The 14,963-nt window shown below is 31.0% G+C and overlaps 1 protein-coding gene across 1 annotated transcript in view; it reads right to left on the reverse strand.

The window, feature by feature from the left end:
* LOC107449771 (E3 ubiquitin-protein ligase AMFR) overlaps positions 1–14,963 on the reverse strand; it is a 166,399-nt gene that overhangs the window by 80,276 nt on the left and 71,160 nt on the right. The window lies entirely within an intron of this gene.

The following is a 14,963-nucleotide window of genomic DNA, read 5'->3' on the forward strand; positions in this document are numbered from 1 at the left end:
TAGTGGTAGTTACGCTACAGTACTCCCAGGGTTGGCAGGTTTTTGACGGTTTAAACCGTCACGTCAAAAACCTCACTGTCAAAAATATCAATAACCTATATTCATATGTGAAATTTAGTTAATACATAAAATTTATATATGTTTATAAAGGATTTGTAGAATTAGCCGTACAACTCTTATCATGCCCTTCTAGTTCTGATTCAATAGAACGGATGTTTTCCAGTTTTGAAATAATTCATTCGAAACTCCGTAATAGATTAGGAACAGAAAAATGTTCAAAACTAGTTATGTGCTACCGTATGCTGCGAGGAGCAAATGAACTAGACTATTGAATTTTGAATTAAATTTCTACTTCCATCATTTTCATTTTGATTATGTAGTGTGATGCATGTTCCAATTTTTAAAATTATGCATTTAATTAGGATAATTAAAAAATTTCCATAATAATTTGTTTAAATATTTAATGGATCAGTGACTGTAATGATCTTCTGTTTAGTTTGACTTTTGTGATTGGTTGTTAGTTTCTCAAAAAAACCAGTAATTCTGAATTTTAAATCTTCAATTTTTTTTAATTCATAGTTAACATAAGACAATACAAATTTAAGTGCTTTCTGTTAAATACACAGAGTAGTTAGTGTCGATTATATTCAGCCTATTCATTTACTATACTGAAAATTTAGTTTATCCAAATACTTGTGAATTTCATTTTGCTGAATACTACATAGCTTTGTTGAATATCTAAATATTCAGCTGTTGAATAGTTACTTCTTGCTTTCAAGATATACATTAATTGTATTCTTAATACAAGTGGAGAAAAAAAATAGTTTTAAAATGATAAGTGTAATAATTATAAATAAATATAATAAACAATATGAATTATATTTATCATTATTCATAAATATAACTACTTTTAAATTCAAATTAACATACTAGATAATAAAGATATTCGGTATAACATTAAAAAAAAATTTTTTATACACTTGTACCAAGTTTGTATTTATACTACATAACTTGTAAGTTCCTTATAAATATTAGTTATATGTTCCTTATATGTCAAAAATGCATAATAATAAACTTTTAATTTCCTTAAATATAAAAAAAAAACAATTTTTTTTTCAAAATATAAATATTTAAACAATTTTAGTGCAAAATTTTTCTGCACATGCATTTGAATATAAATTTCTGAGATTTTAAATCTGTTATTTTACCTTAATTTTAATAAAAAAATATTTTAAAATCCGCTGATTACCTATAGTATAATTAAATTTCAATATAATGCATGGCAACTGTTGGTAGTTTTGAAGTTCAAATATTTTCTTGGCAAACTTCAGTTTTTGACGGTTTAAACCAGTATTATACCCTTGTCATGTCAAAAACCCAACCCCGAGTACTCCCCACCAGAATTTTATCATGGATAGAATTCGATGAACGGTTACCACTAGCTGCTGTATTAGTGAAAGACTGGGAGAGCTGGATTAAAGTCGCCGGTTTTTGAGCTTTAGCCATAACAACTGTATTAAGTTTATGGTTGTGCGTGTGATCTCTCCTGTGTTGCTATTAGAAGTCGAGTGTGTGCAGGAACCTTATATGTGTAAATGAGATTGAGAAGCAACAGTGCGAGGAGGACGATGATGCAGTCACAAATAGCAAGCCAACTACTGTTCAATGTGGACCATCCATCAAAGTAGTCGTGATCATATCATGTCCGGGTCACCAATGTGGGGAACGGTCATTAGACAATGCGAATCTTCATCTATCACAAGGTACCTCAAGCTTGACTCAAGTTACCATGTCTTATATACTAGTGAATTGATGTTTAATAATCGTAGTTGTAATAAGCTACAGTCGCATTAGAACTGCACAATGAGCTATTGGCGATGGAATGGGAAACACCCATGAGGAAGATCTGAAGACGAGTCATCGCAATTTTGATCCTCTGTAGAGGCAGGGCTGCCACAAAAAAATTTAACAAAACAGTTACTTTTATTAGCCTAAAGCATGAAAATAGTAGCCAAAAACTAGGAAAATAGTTGCCTAAATAAGAACAAAAATATAACTAAAATTTTGTTAATTGTCATATACCATGACCCATTCAGCCAAGTTGGTAGCAAAACAGATTTTTGATAAATTTTATAAGTATTAAAAAGTTCAAAATTTTTTTTACACCACTTTAATATAAGTAATTTAAAATTGCAAAATCCAAAATTTGAAGAGAATCAATGAACGAGAAATAAAAAATTAAAAATAAGACTTTTTAGAGATGGCGAAATAAGCAAAAAGGTGACCAAATTTTTGACCGCTCTCCTGTCTCAACTATTGCTACTCAATTTTCACGATTGTGATCCCCATTTCTTGAGGGTCAAGGAAAAAAATAAGTTTATTCAGAGAAAGTATCCTTNAAAAAAAAAGATAAGTTTATTCAGAGAAAGTATCCTTTCAGCATCTTATTTCGTAACTTAAAATATTATCTGCACTAATTAATTAGCTTTCATGAGGTTAGTTAGCTTTGAATCATTAAAATCTAATCCTAATAAATTAAAATTTTATCATAAAACAAAAAGATTATTTAGGATTCAGACACGTTTCATAAACCACGTGCAGGGGTCTGTCCAGACATTTTGTGAAAGGTCCTGTTTTTGCAAAAATTGTGAAAAAAATTACTAGTAATTAGTGAATCTATACATATCGCCCCAGAAGCCTCGCCCAGGCACGAAACTCGTCACATAATTGGGTATAATATAGCCTACGTCACAGGTTGTGTTGTTCCTACTAAATTTAACCCATGAACGGCATTTTCTGCGAGCCTAACTTCAAGCCACAAATAAACAAACGAAGTGTTCGATCGTTTAAATAGCTGCTCGCCAGATTTTATTGCATTATAAAGAAAAGTTATTGAAACTAAATACAACTAAATAAACAACAACAACTAAAACAAATAACAACNTGAAAACTGATTACACAAATTCGAAATTCACGCATCGTAATATCGTATAAAAAATTGTTTTATTTTTTAAATCGTTAAATATAAAATTGTTATATATAGCTAGGAGTACAGGAAAGTCTCCCAATAGTTTCCTTTTCCTGAAAATAGTTGCTTTTTTAGCCTTTTCAGGCAAAAAAAGTTGCCATAGTCGCCTCATGCCAAAAATAGTTGCATTTTAGTCGCCTGTGGCAACCCTGAGAGGGGATGGCTCCCCACTATACGGTACAACAGTTTACCAAGGGCCGATACCCACACACCCTTGATCTCTATGCAGACTAATCAAAGCAATCAAAGTGGTTTACCGCCTACTTACTGACCGCAGTCAATTATGCTCGACTGCAGTGTTCTACTGGGAACTGTGTCCTTACAATCAGTCCACTGCGGGCATTAGCGCACAAAAACATAATTTCACTGAGTAGACAAACATTTTTTCAACGGAAAGGATTTTTGATACTCAAAGGAAGGTAGGAAAATAGGTCTCAGTAGTTAAGAAATTAGAGCGGTGGAAAGTTTGGGCCTCTTTATATAAATTTTTTCTTTTGAAAGATATAACTCCATGTTGAAAAATTTCTTTTAGTTTAAAATTTTTGATTAATTTCTTTAGAATTGAAAAATTCTGAATTTTTAAGTACCAGGGGTCTGTCCAGACATTTTGTGAAAGATTCTGTTTTTGTAAAATTATGAAAAAATGACTCGTAATTTGTGAATATAAAACAAACGTTAAGTCACATTCTTTTAACCAGGGTCCTGCTTTTATGAATTTGTGCAAATAGGGTCCTGTTATTGCAAAAAACTTTCTCAAGGAGTTTTTAAAATGTAAATAGACAAGATTATGCTCAACACTATAAAATTATAATATAAAAAAATTAAAATTTCAAAAATAAACAGCAATAGCTGCTTCTAAATTAGAGATGCAACACAAATATATATATATATATATATATTTACATCTTTCTTTTTTTTCCCCCTGGGAGGCGTTTATTCGATTAACAAAACAATAATGAAGATAAACAAATTTGTGAAGGGTCCAATTAAAAGAAAAATCATTTTATGAAGGGTCCGTTTTTATAAAAAGATATTTTGTGAAGGGTCCGTTTTTATGAAAAGATATTTTGTTAACGGACTCAGATTTCTTCTAAACAGATCCCTGAGTACACAAATTTTTTGCAACATTTTAATAATTTAAAATGACAAAATCCAAAATTTGAAGGGAATCGATCACTAAGAGATAAAACTTTAAAAATAAGATTCTAATTCGCATGATCCCAATAATGTTTTAAACGATCCAAAAAATTCTAGAACACAATTATAAAATTTGTTATACAAAGATAACTCCATGTCAAGGCTGGATTACCCATTAGCCCAGAGGCCCTGGGTCCCCTATGACTAGGGGCCCCTTAAAATGGATTTTTTGAAAATAAATTTTAAAAAATTGAGAAAAACAATAATTTTTCAAATTTTTTCAAAATGTTACGATTATTTTTTAGTTCTAATTTAATAAAATAAAGTGAAATTTAATTTATTATTTATTTTTATTTTAAATATGCTTTCTTAAATGAAAAGATATATAAATATTTTATATTTGAATAAATAAAAATATACGAGAAAAAAATTTAATCTAAGAGCCCCAAAAATTTTAATTTAATTAAAATTTTAATTCACTAGGGCAGTGTTTCCCAAAGTGTGGTACACGTACCCCCAGGGGTACGGGAACAGTTTAGCGAGAGTACGCTTTCTTATTCGAAATATCTTGCAACAAAAGAAAATTTCAAAAACTTTTATTTAAATACAAAGCTAGCCATGAAAATTTACGATTACGTATTTTCTATTGACTATTTTTTGCAGAGTTAACATTATTGGTGTCAACAGCCAGTTGTGATTTTTAGCTTTTGTGCAATATTTTTATAGTAAAAAATTCATTCATTTTTTATGAGTTGTACACAGCGTTACGAAAAATTAAAAAAGGGTACACAAAAGCAGGGTTAGTTGATTTAAATCAAATGATTTTTTTAAAAAAATCATTGATTTAAATCAACAAATTATTTTTATATATATGTAATGTTATGTCTTTAAAGGCTAGATAATTGAAGAGACTTAGGCGGTTTCTGTTAAAAAGGCATTTTATTTTGTTAGATGGAGTATTGCAAACATTATGCGTGTGATATTTACATCAGGTTTCCCCCTTTGCAGGGATTGTTTGGGTTTGGCCCAGCTTTATCTAGCCATTGAAAATATGAAAAAGACACGCAATTTTGCCTGTCCTGAGTTTNCCTCAAAAATAGAATAAATGTAAGGAAGTACTTTCTCCCCATTTAGTCAGGGAAAGGAAGAAATTTTATCTTGGCATATATGAATACGAATAGGGTTTCCAAAGGGAATTGCGGTAAGAGGCTAGAATTAAATTCTGGAATGTCGTTTTAAACAAATTTCTGTTCTTTAGAAAGTTAAAACGGTTGTCCTTCCTTGGTGGCAGTGAGCCAATTATTGTTTTGTGGGTTCTCCTACTTTTCTGCCCTGGAGATATCCCGCGGATAACAGATAATGGATTCTTACTGCAAGAGCCATTAATAGGAAGTTTGCCCGCTTTATATGACAGCATGTTTCCAACAACAGCTGCGCTGCCCCAGAAACTAAACATTATGTCTGAATGAGCACATAGAAGAGTTGCGTAAAGCAAAAGCACTTGCAAGCGTTGAATGCTACCGATTGAATGCATCTACTACAGACTATTTATCACAGATATATATAGTTTGAAAGAACTCTATAGAAGTAAAAATATCATTATATATCACATTGCAACAAAGTAAAAGGGTTGGACGAGAATCTTATCTTGAATAAAACATTTGTAAAAAGATCTCGATGGTATGATAAAGATAGCCCATATCGTATAAAAACTAACTTTCTGCTGCAAATAATTATATTTAAAAAGATTTTTCATTATTCTAGTATTTAGTAATTGCTTTCCACTTATAACTTAATTAAAATACTTAAATTAGCCATTCTTTAAAATTACACTAAGTAGCATATTTTTCTTGAGCCCTGGCGGCATTCCTTTCGATTCGTGTGTTAAATTACCTCTTAAATCCGAAAATAACCCACCATATTCCTTTATTTATTTCTAAGACTTTGATTTGAAGGGAAAAAAGGTGTTTTTATTTATCATTAAATTTCTTATGAGGAGCAGAAGTAGTGAATAGTTCTGAAACATGAATAGTTCTAGCAAAAAGGGGGATTTTTGAGGAATCCCCCTTTTAATTGTAATAAAAATCAGTAAAAAAGGATAGAATTTTTCATTATTTTTTGTTCAATTCTTTACTGACGTTTTACATACACTAGCTTTTAATACTCCTTTTCTTTAAAAAATATTTAATAACAAATTATTTAGCCACAACTTTAGCTAAAAGTGGTTGAAATGTTAGGAATCACTGGCATAATAAATATTTTTAATTTTCTGATGAGAGCTTCTCAACCTATCCAGGGATAATTATTTCAACGTCTTAATTTACTCTGAGGGGAATGGGAAAGAAAATGTTCTAACACATAAGCAACTGTAGCTTGCAGTGAAACATTAGTGGGATCCCCTTTCCTACCTTAAATTGCGAAAAAGAAAACATCATTTAGAAAGGATCAACTGGCTTTTTGAGCCTACTAAGCCAACGGATCAAAAAAAAAAATTTTTTTTTCGTATTTTAGTTTTTCTTAGATGTTTGCAATAAAAGTAAGATAATAAAGTTTAAATAGGATGTTTACTTGATAATATCTGCAACAAAATATAGAAACAGATACGTTATATTTTGAATTAAAAAAAATTTCGTGTTTTAATGGATGTTCAAAAAATATGAGATCGCTATTATTTTAAATAGAAAAAAGATTACGGTAAGTACTTCAAACTTATTGTTTATCTTTAAAATAACTTTTCAAGTATTTAGGTATTTTTTATGACTTTATGACGAAAATGCTTCTTTCTTACAAGCTACTTGTAACTCATAAGCTCCCCAAAATGTAAGATAATTTCATGTACTAAAACTGAAAGAAAAACTTTCTTATAGTGTTACTTTTACTTAAAAAGAAAAATATATTGCATAAGTAGTGAATATTAATGAGTACTGAGAAAAAATTATGGTCAAAACTAACTGAAAGCGGTAAAAGGTACCGCCTTTCTGACTCTCTGGGAACACCAAAAAGATCAGTTTTAGTTCTTACCAAGCGATTTGGTAATGATTTGGGTAAAATTAGCAATACAATATTGTCTTGTAATGTGTGATAAATTTGGTAATTTTATTATGATACCTTGGATCATGGTAAAAACCATTTACTTGGTTAAATTTATTTTTAAATTTTGTATCATGAACTATAATTTTGAGAATCAGAATTTTCAGTAAACCGTTGATATATAAATAGAAAAATTATCAGTAAATGATTTAAAGACCTTTTAATTTTGTTTTATTAATCTGAAATATGTTCTTTTTTTCAGAAATGTTATTACCGTACTGTACGGTAATTTTTCCAGAATTTTTTTTCACCATGTTTTATGTCTTATTTTTCCCATCTTTTAAGAAGTTCTCTTGCACTAGTTGAATAAATGTCAAATTGATAGAAATAAAATTGTAAAAAAGAAATCAAACGAAGCATTACAAGGATTTATTGTAGTTTTAAATGCCAGTGTACGCATACTTTTAGAGAGCATATATTGCACCTGTATTAAGATTTTTTTATATAATAATCAGGTAATTTTTACTGTCTCCACGTGACGTAATAGGGTATAATAAAAATTACACAGATTCTTAAAAATCCCATTTACTTAGCGATAATTTAAAACATAAAGGGATGCCTGTACGTAAAACCTCAGCGTAAGTGAAGAAAGCAACTACTTATTCAAAAGATACTATCACAAAACTATATTTTTTTTAAAATACAAATTTTTTATATCTATACTATTTTTAAAACAAACCTTTATATTGATTCAATCATTGATGAGTAATCATCATTCGATAAAATATCGTTTTGTAGATTCAATGTTTGGTAAAGCAAAAAGACGTTAAAAATCCTTTTAGAATGTTGGAATAAAGATAACTTATTAAAAGAATAATGCCGCAGAATTTAGGAAATTCGAGCTGGAAATGAAAAAAGAAATGCATTCATACCCGTTTTTAGATAATTAAATCAAATTTTTCCGCAAAACGACAGAATCAATTTACATCTTTTAATCACAGTTCAGCCTTTCTACTTTAGTTTCTACCGGAAAATTTATTCCTCGCCATGTAAATTACGCCTCAATAAAGTCCGACATTAATTATTCTTTGTACTCGTACTCCGTAACAGTTATGGGTAAGTTGTATTTAGACAAAAAAAGCAAATAATAGAGACCCATTAAAATATTTCAATTACTAATGCATATTGTACTTTCAATTATTTTTCTAATTTAAACTTTCTTTTGTTACATAAGTTTATGAAAGTATCGATTTTCTACTTCCATTATAAATTACCTCTTTGAAGACTTTTTTCATCGCATTGTTTCATGTTGCGATATTCTTTTCTTGTTATTTAAAATGAGAATAATATTTAATTTATATTCGTAATATTTTGTAGATTTTTTAAACGCGTTAATTTGTAAAAATATGTTCTTATTTTGGTATATTAAATGTAATAACAATGAATTTGGCTTTATTGAACCTTATTTTATGAATTTTAATGCATTTTTGAAGATGCTTGCCAGTTGTTTTTATTTACAATTCCAGTCTATTTTCCAAACTATTTTTTTTCTTTCTCTTTTAAAAATAATACTCAGCGAATATATATATATATATATATATATACTATTCAGCATGCCAACTCAAGAAAATCAAAAAATTGATTGGGGGGGGGATGGAAGCAACGTATTATGAACTTTTAACTATTAGACATACTATTTAATTATATTTCTTTTAAAGACAACAATAATAAAGTTAAATAACTAGAAAGAATATAAAAAAATAATTTACTTTGAACTGATACCTAATTCCAAAATTTTTGAGATGTAAAAACTTGTGTTAAATTTTACTAATACAACAAAGAAAGAACGTGCAGCCGTAAAATAACTTCCGTGGCTGATGTATCATGGGTTAGATTTTCATTGCCGTAATGGTAGCCAAGGGAAACTTTCGTAGTTTTCATCTCTTTGTGACGAAAATGCCGGTTAGTTCCATCAAGAAGTCCTCCACGAAGGTAAATTTCTCTCAATACCTTATGCAAAAGTTCCTTTGTCTTCTGGATTGAATTCAAAATTACAAGGCTACGGAGTTGAACATCGGTAGTCGCAAACTCAAACTTGGGTTAAAAGTTTTGAGTTCAGAGATATACTTTTTTCTGATGAATAAAATACTATCTAATTTCTCAAGTTTTATGCAAAATCTTTTAAACCTAAAAATCATATTACTTTATAATTGGATTAATTATTCATGCACAAGAGTATTTCATTATAAAAATTTGAGAATTCCATGAGATGCCTACTATTGAATGTGCTTATTCTCTCTCTCTTCCTCTGTATATATATATGTATATGTATATATATATATATATATATATATATATATATANATGTCGAATTTCGTAACTTAAAATATAATCTGTACTAATTAATTAGCTTTCATGAGGTTAGTTAGCTTTGAATCATTAAAATCTAATCCTAATAAATTAAAATTTTATCATAAAACAAAAAGATTATTTAGATTCAGATACGTTTCATAAACCACGTGCAGGAGTCTGTCCAGACATTTTGTGAAAGGTCCTGTTTTTGTAAAAATTACGAAAAAAATTGCTCGTAATTAGTGAATCTATACATAATATCGCCCCAGAAGCCTCGCCCAGGCACGAAACTCGGCACATAATTGTGTTTTGACATAATGAAGAAGCATTTTTTTTTTCTTTTTCAAAAATTTGGATTAGTTTTTTTAGTTATCAGTCATTTTGTAAGAAAATCTATGCTTTTTCGTCTTCAAAGTGCCATATTCAAAAAACTATTAAAAAATGCATATACTTTTCTCCACTCTTATAAATGTATGCTAATGTGAGCCTTACAATTGAAATATTAATTTTCGACAACTTAAACTAATAATATACGAAGGAATTAATAATTACGCATACGGTTCGCATTAGTTAACATTTATCGAAGTGGAGAAAAGTGGAGAACTTTTGTATTAAAAATGTGGCAATAATTTTTGTAGCGATATAGAAATAGAAATTCATACCATAAAAAATTATATACAAGGGGTGATCAAATGAAAAGGTACGAAACGACACGGTGGGTACAAATGTAGACTTTATTCAAAATATACACCATAGGCCTGAGCATAACGATCCCACTGATGAACAAGCCGAAGGATTCCTTGTTCCCAGAATTCCTGTGGCCGTGACGAGACCCAGTCCTTCACAGCGTCCTTGAGTACGTCGTCCGAGTTGAAGAGCTTCCATTTCAGGTGTTTCTTCAGTGGACTAAACACATGGAAATAGCAGGGCGACTAGTCCGGATTGTAGGGCGGATGGTCCAACGTCCCCCACTTGAACTTGGCCAGTTCCATGTGTGTGACTCTGGAGACTTGTGGACGCGCGTTATCATGAAGCAGAACCACATCCTCCGACAGCAGCACCGGTCTTTTGTTCTTGATGGACCTGCGTAGGCGTCAGAGTGTCTCACAGTACACATTGAAGTTAATGGTTTTTCTGTGCTCGAGGAAATCGGATAACACCTCGCTGCTCCTCCATCGTCGAATTTTGCAACGCGAGCGCCATCCAGTCCTCATACGGACTGCCGCATCATTTGGACGCCACTTTTCAGCGTGAAAGTTTTGTTCCGCAAGAGATTTTTCTTATTAAAGGAATTAAGTGAAAGTCGCTAGTCCAGACTGTATGACTGATGATCTGAAATTTTCTATTTGAAACTTGTTATGCTTTTGCTTTGGTTTGAAATGTTGTGGGAGGACGAGCATAGCATCCAAAACCCCGTTTCTCAGCAAGCTCCTGTGTTTGTTTTGAATTATATGCATTTTGTATACCTTTTTCATGACCTTTTGAAAACGTAGATTTTGAATGAAGAAAATGTATTGTAGAACGATCTTCATATCTGGTGGGACTCTGAATTGACACAGACATTAAGAATGTGGTGCTCAAACAAGGCTTACTTTAAAAATAACGAATGACCTTGATTGAAAAGCTTTTCCCTCATGTTGCCAATGAACTTACAGAAACGTTTCCATTGTTGCTACAGAGGAAGTATCTTTACCTTCGAAAACTCCTCGTATATTTTAAAAGATTATTAATATAAAAATATACTAAGTTTTCGGGGGGGGGATTTAACTACCTAACAGACCAGCACAACACTAGCAGAAATTGTTTACGAAATTGTTCAACTTTCTCATTATTATAAAAGTTTGCCTATATTAAGCTCGATGTAGATTTTCATGAATATCAGCTATTTAAATTACAACTTTTAAAAAAAAAGGTGTTAGAATTTAATTAGTTTGATTATTTTCTCTAATATGTGCTATTTACTATACTTTGTACTAAACTATAAAACATTTTTGCTAGTTAAAAGATTATTTAAAATTGATTTACTNAAAACAATAATGAAGATAAACAAATTTGTGAAGGGTCCGATTAAAAGATAAGGGTCCGTTTTCAAGTTAAATTATTTTGAGAAGGTTCGTTTTTATGAAGATATTTTGTGAAGGGTCCGTTAACGGACCCAAATTTCGTACAAACAGACTCCTAGTTCTGTTATGGAAACTCCAACTATGGATTTTTAAAAAATGAATAAATAAAAAATTCCAGGTTTTTAATTTCTAGGAGCAAACTATTTAAGAGTTAAATTGCTTTAATTACTAGAAAAGCTCCACCCCCAGCCTGCTCCTCTAGACAATCTCCCGTAATTGCTGCGCATTATAATTGCAGGTTTTTTTATTTTTTTTTCAAAACTTCAATATTCAACTTTTTTTTTCAAAACAACAAGAAATAGAACATTTTGTAAGTATGTAAATTGTCACAATATAGACGATTATCTAGATTTGAAAAATAATGATCAGTTCGTGAAAAAAAAATTTAACCTAAAGAATACAGATTGTGGGACTCAATAAGAAAAAGTAAGAAGAGATTTTACTCGGTTAGATTAATAACAACTCAAATAGTAAACTGTTTTTTTTTCTTTTTTTTTCTTTCACTCTTATTCATATTTTTCATTTTGACAATTTCGCTATGACTGTTAAAATTTATATCTGGCAACAGTCTGATGAGTTTTTACGCTGCGAAACAAAATGTAACGTCAAATTGTACAGTGCACAGAATGAAGAACGGACCACCCTGACTAACTTTAGATTGAATCTTCATGTTCTAGGGACTCAATGTTTTGAGGTGACTTGAAATATGTTAATTTGTGGCAGACAGTGCGGATTAAGCGAAAGCGGGGCCCTAGGCCATTCAAATTTTTGCGGCCCTTAAATTTTTTAATTCTCGTATATTTTTTATTTATTCAAATATAAAAGTACTTATATATCTTTTCATTTAAGAAAGCATATTTAAAATTAAAATAAATAATAAATTAAATTTTATTAAGTAATAAATAAATATGATTAACATTATGCAAAAAAATTATCGTATTTTATTAATATATATTTGAAATTGATTTGTTTTTTTAAATCATTGTTTTCCTTAATTTTTTTTAAATTTTTTTCAAAAAATCCATTTTAAGGGGGCCCCAGGCCATGGCCTAGCCTGGCCTAATGGGTTAACCGGCAATGGTGGCAGACGATATTTTAAGTTTCAAAATCAGACACAAAAACGTACTTTCTCTGGATAAACATCTTTTTTTCAACGGATTAAGAATTTTGATCCCCAAAATATAGGGAGTAGCTGCAATCTGGGAAATATGATCTCAATATTTTGGGGTCAGGAGAGCAGCCTGAGTTTAGACCCCTTAATATTAATTTTATTTTGTTTATTTCTGTCGGTTCCTTTTAGTATAACATTGCTTATAATAGAGGTCCACAACATGCGGTCTGCAAACTCTCGACGTGCGGTCCACGGCAGCAATCTAAACAAAAAAAGAATTTTTTTTTTTTTTTTTTTTTTTTTTGAAAAATAATTTGGAAATTTGAAATAGCGCATTGAAGTTTTTGTCCCACCCAATCTCAATCAGGGTGCGTAGCCCAATTATTCAACAAAAAAAGCACCTTTTAAGCACTTTTCAAGCACTCAAAAACTATTTTTAAGCACTTTTTTAAAAAAATAACTAGGCAGGGTTGGAAAGTTTTTGACAATTGGCGGTTTTATTTTGCTTTAAAAGTCATGCCAAAAGAAAAAAAAACGTTTGCCATTGTTTTTGACAATTGTGTCAAAAATCAAAAAGTTTTGAATCTTGTTAAAACGAATGGCGTTTTCATACGCTACGGACTGACAATACCCCGAAATAGATTGGGGTTGAATGAATTGCGAAAACGTTGAATAGAACAATGTGAACTGTTGTCTTTTTGCATAATTCGAAGCGAAAATCAACATGCTAAAGGAAACATCTCATTTTGAAAAGGGGAAAATTAAGCACTTTTTTAAAAACATCCAATGAAAAGAGCACCTTTAAGTGCTTTTAAAAAAAGGGAATTCAAAAATAAGCACCTTTAAGCACTTTTTAAAAACGCTACGCACCCTGTCAATCAATGTGGATTTACGATCGCTTTTTTTTTCGGATGGTTAACGCCACGGATTTGCGCATAGTTTTGAAAATCCCAATATTTTTTTAAAACGACAGCATTACGATGTACGAATTTCGAATTATAGTTATCACTTTTGACGCTCTTCGTCTTTGTGCCGATTTCATCATATATCCAATTACTTTTCGATAGTTATCGCCACCCATTTTCACGTAATTTCTGATATCGCGATTTTTTAAAATATGTTTTAACTTCTTAAAAGTTATGAAACTCTTTATTTGCGTAAACTTCATCGCAAATCTAAATGACTTTTGATAATTCTTTTCGGCAGTTATTGCTACGCATTTCCGCATGGTTCTTATAATTTCCATATTTTTGGCACGATATTATTACGAATCGCGAGTAACGAATCTCACTTAGATAACCACTCTTTGACGTGGTTTATTTGTGCCTACTTTATCGCAAATCAAATTATTTTTCAATCGTTAGTTATCGCTACACATTTTTACAAAGTTTTGTTGTTGCTGTAGTTCATTTACGCCGCACTAGAGCTGCATAATGGGCTATTGGCGACGGTCTGGGAAACATTCCCGAGGATGATCCGAAGACATACCATCACAATGTTGATCCTCTGCGGAGGAGATGGCACTCCCGCTGCGGTAGCCCGACGACCTGCATGCAAAGTCGAGCACTTTACGGTAGAACAGTTTAACGAGGACTCATACCGCACACCCTCGGTCCCTACGCACACTGATCTAAGTGGTCACCCATGCGCACACTGACCGTAGCCAGTGATGCTCAACTTCGGTGATCTGCTGGGAACCGATCTTAACGATCAGTCTACGGCAGGACTCTAACGTTTTGAAATCCCCAATATTTTTTATAAGCTATTGCGACATTTAAGCTCATCAGTTTTTGACGTTCTTTATTTTAGCAGATTTCATCGTAAGTATTAAGGGATTTTGGGTTTTTTGTTGTTGTTATTACTACGCTTTTCCCAGTGATAAAAAAAGTCCTGATATTTTTTGTAGTATGGTTTCAAGGCAAGCGAGTTTGGAATCGCGCATTAAAATAATAATTTTTTACGTACCCTATTTGTGCATAAATATATATAAGAGGCTTTATGAACTTTTATAATTTATTTTTGAAGTTATACTTCTTATGCGACTTTCGTTTATATTGCGTTAAACGTTTAACGCTACATTTTTATTGGCCGGGAAATCACGTGGTAGGATCCAGTTTTCCCTCATTCATTTCCATATTGTTTTGGTTCTCACTAGCATAAAAATAATAAAAGTCATAAAAGT

Source organism: Parasteatoda tepidariorum, chromosome 10, assembly GCF_043381705.1.
Source record: "Parasteatoda tepidariorum isolate YZ-2023 chromosome 10, CAS_Ptep_4.0, whole genome shotgun sequence".
Classification (NCBI taxonomy): Eukaryota; Metazoa; Arthropoda; class Arachnida; order Araneae; family Theridiidae; genus Parasteatoda; species Parasteatoda tepidariorum.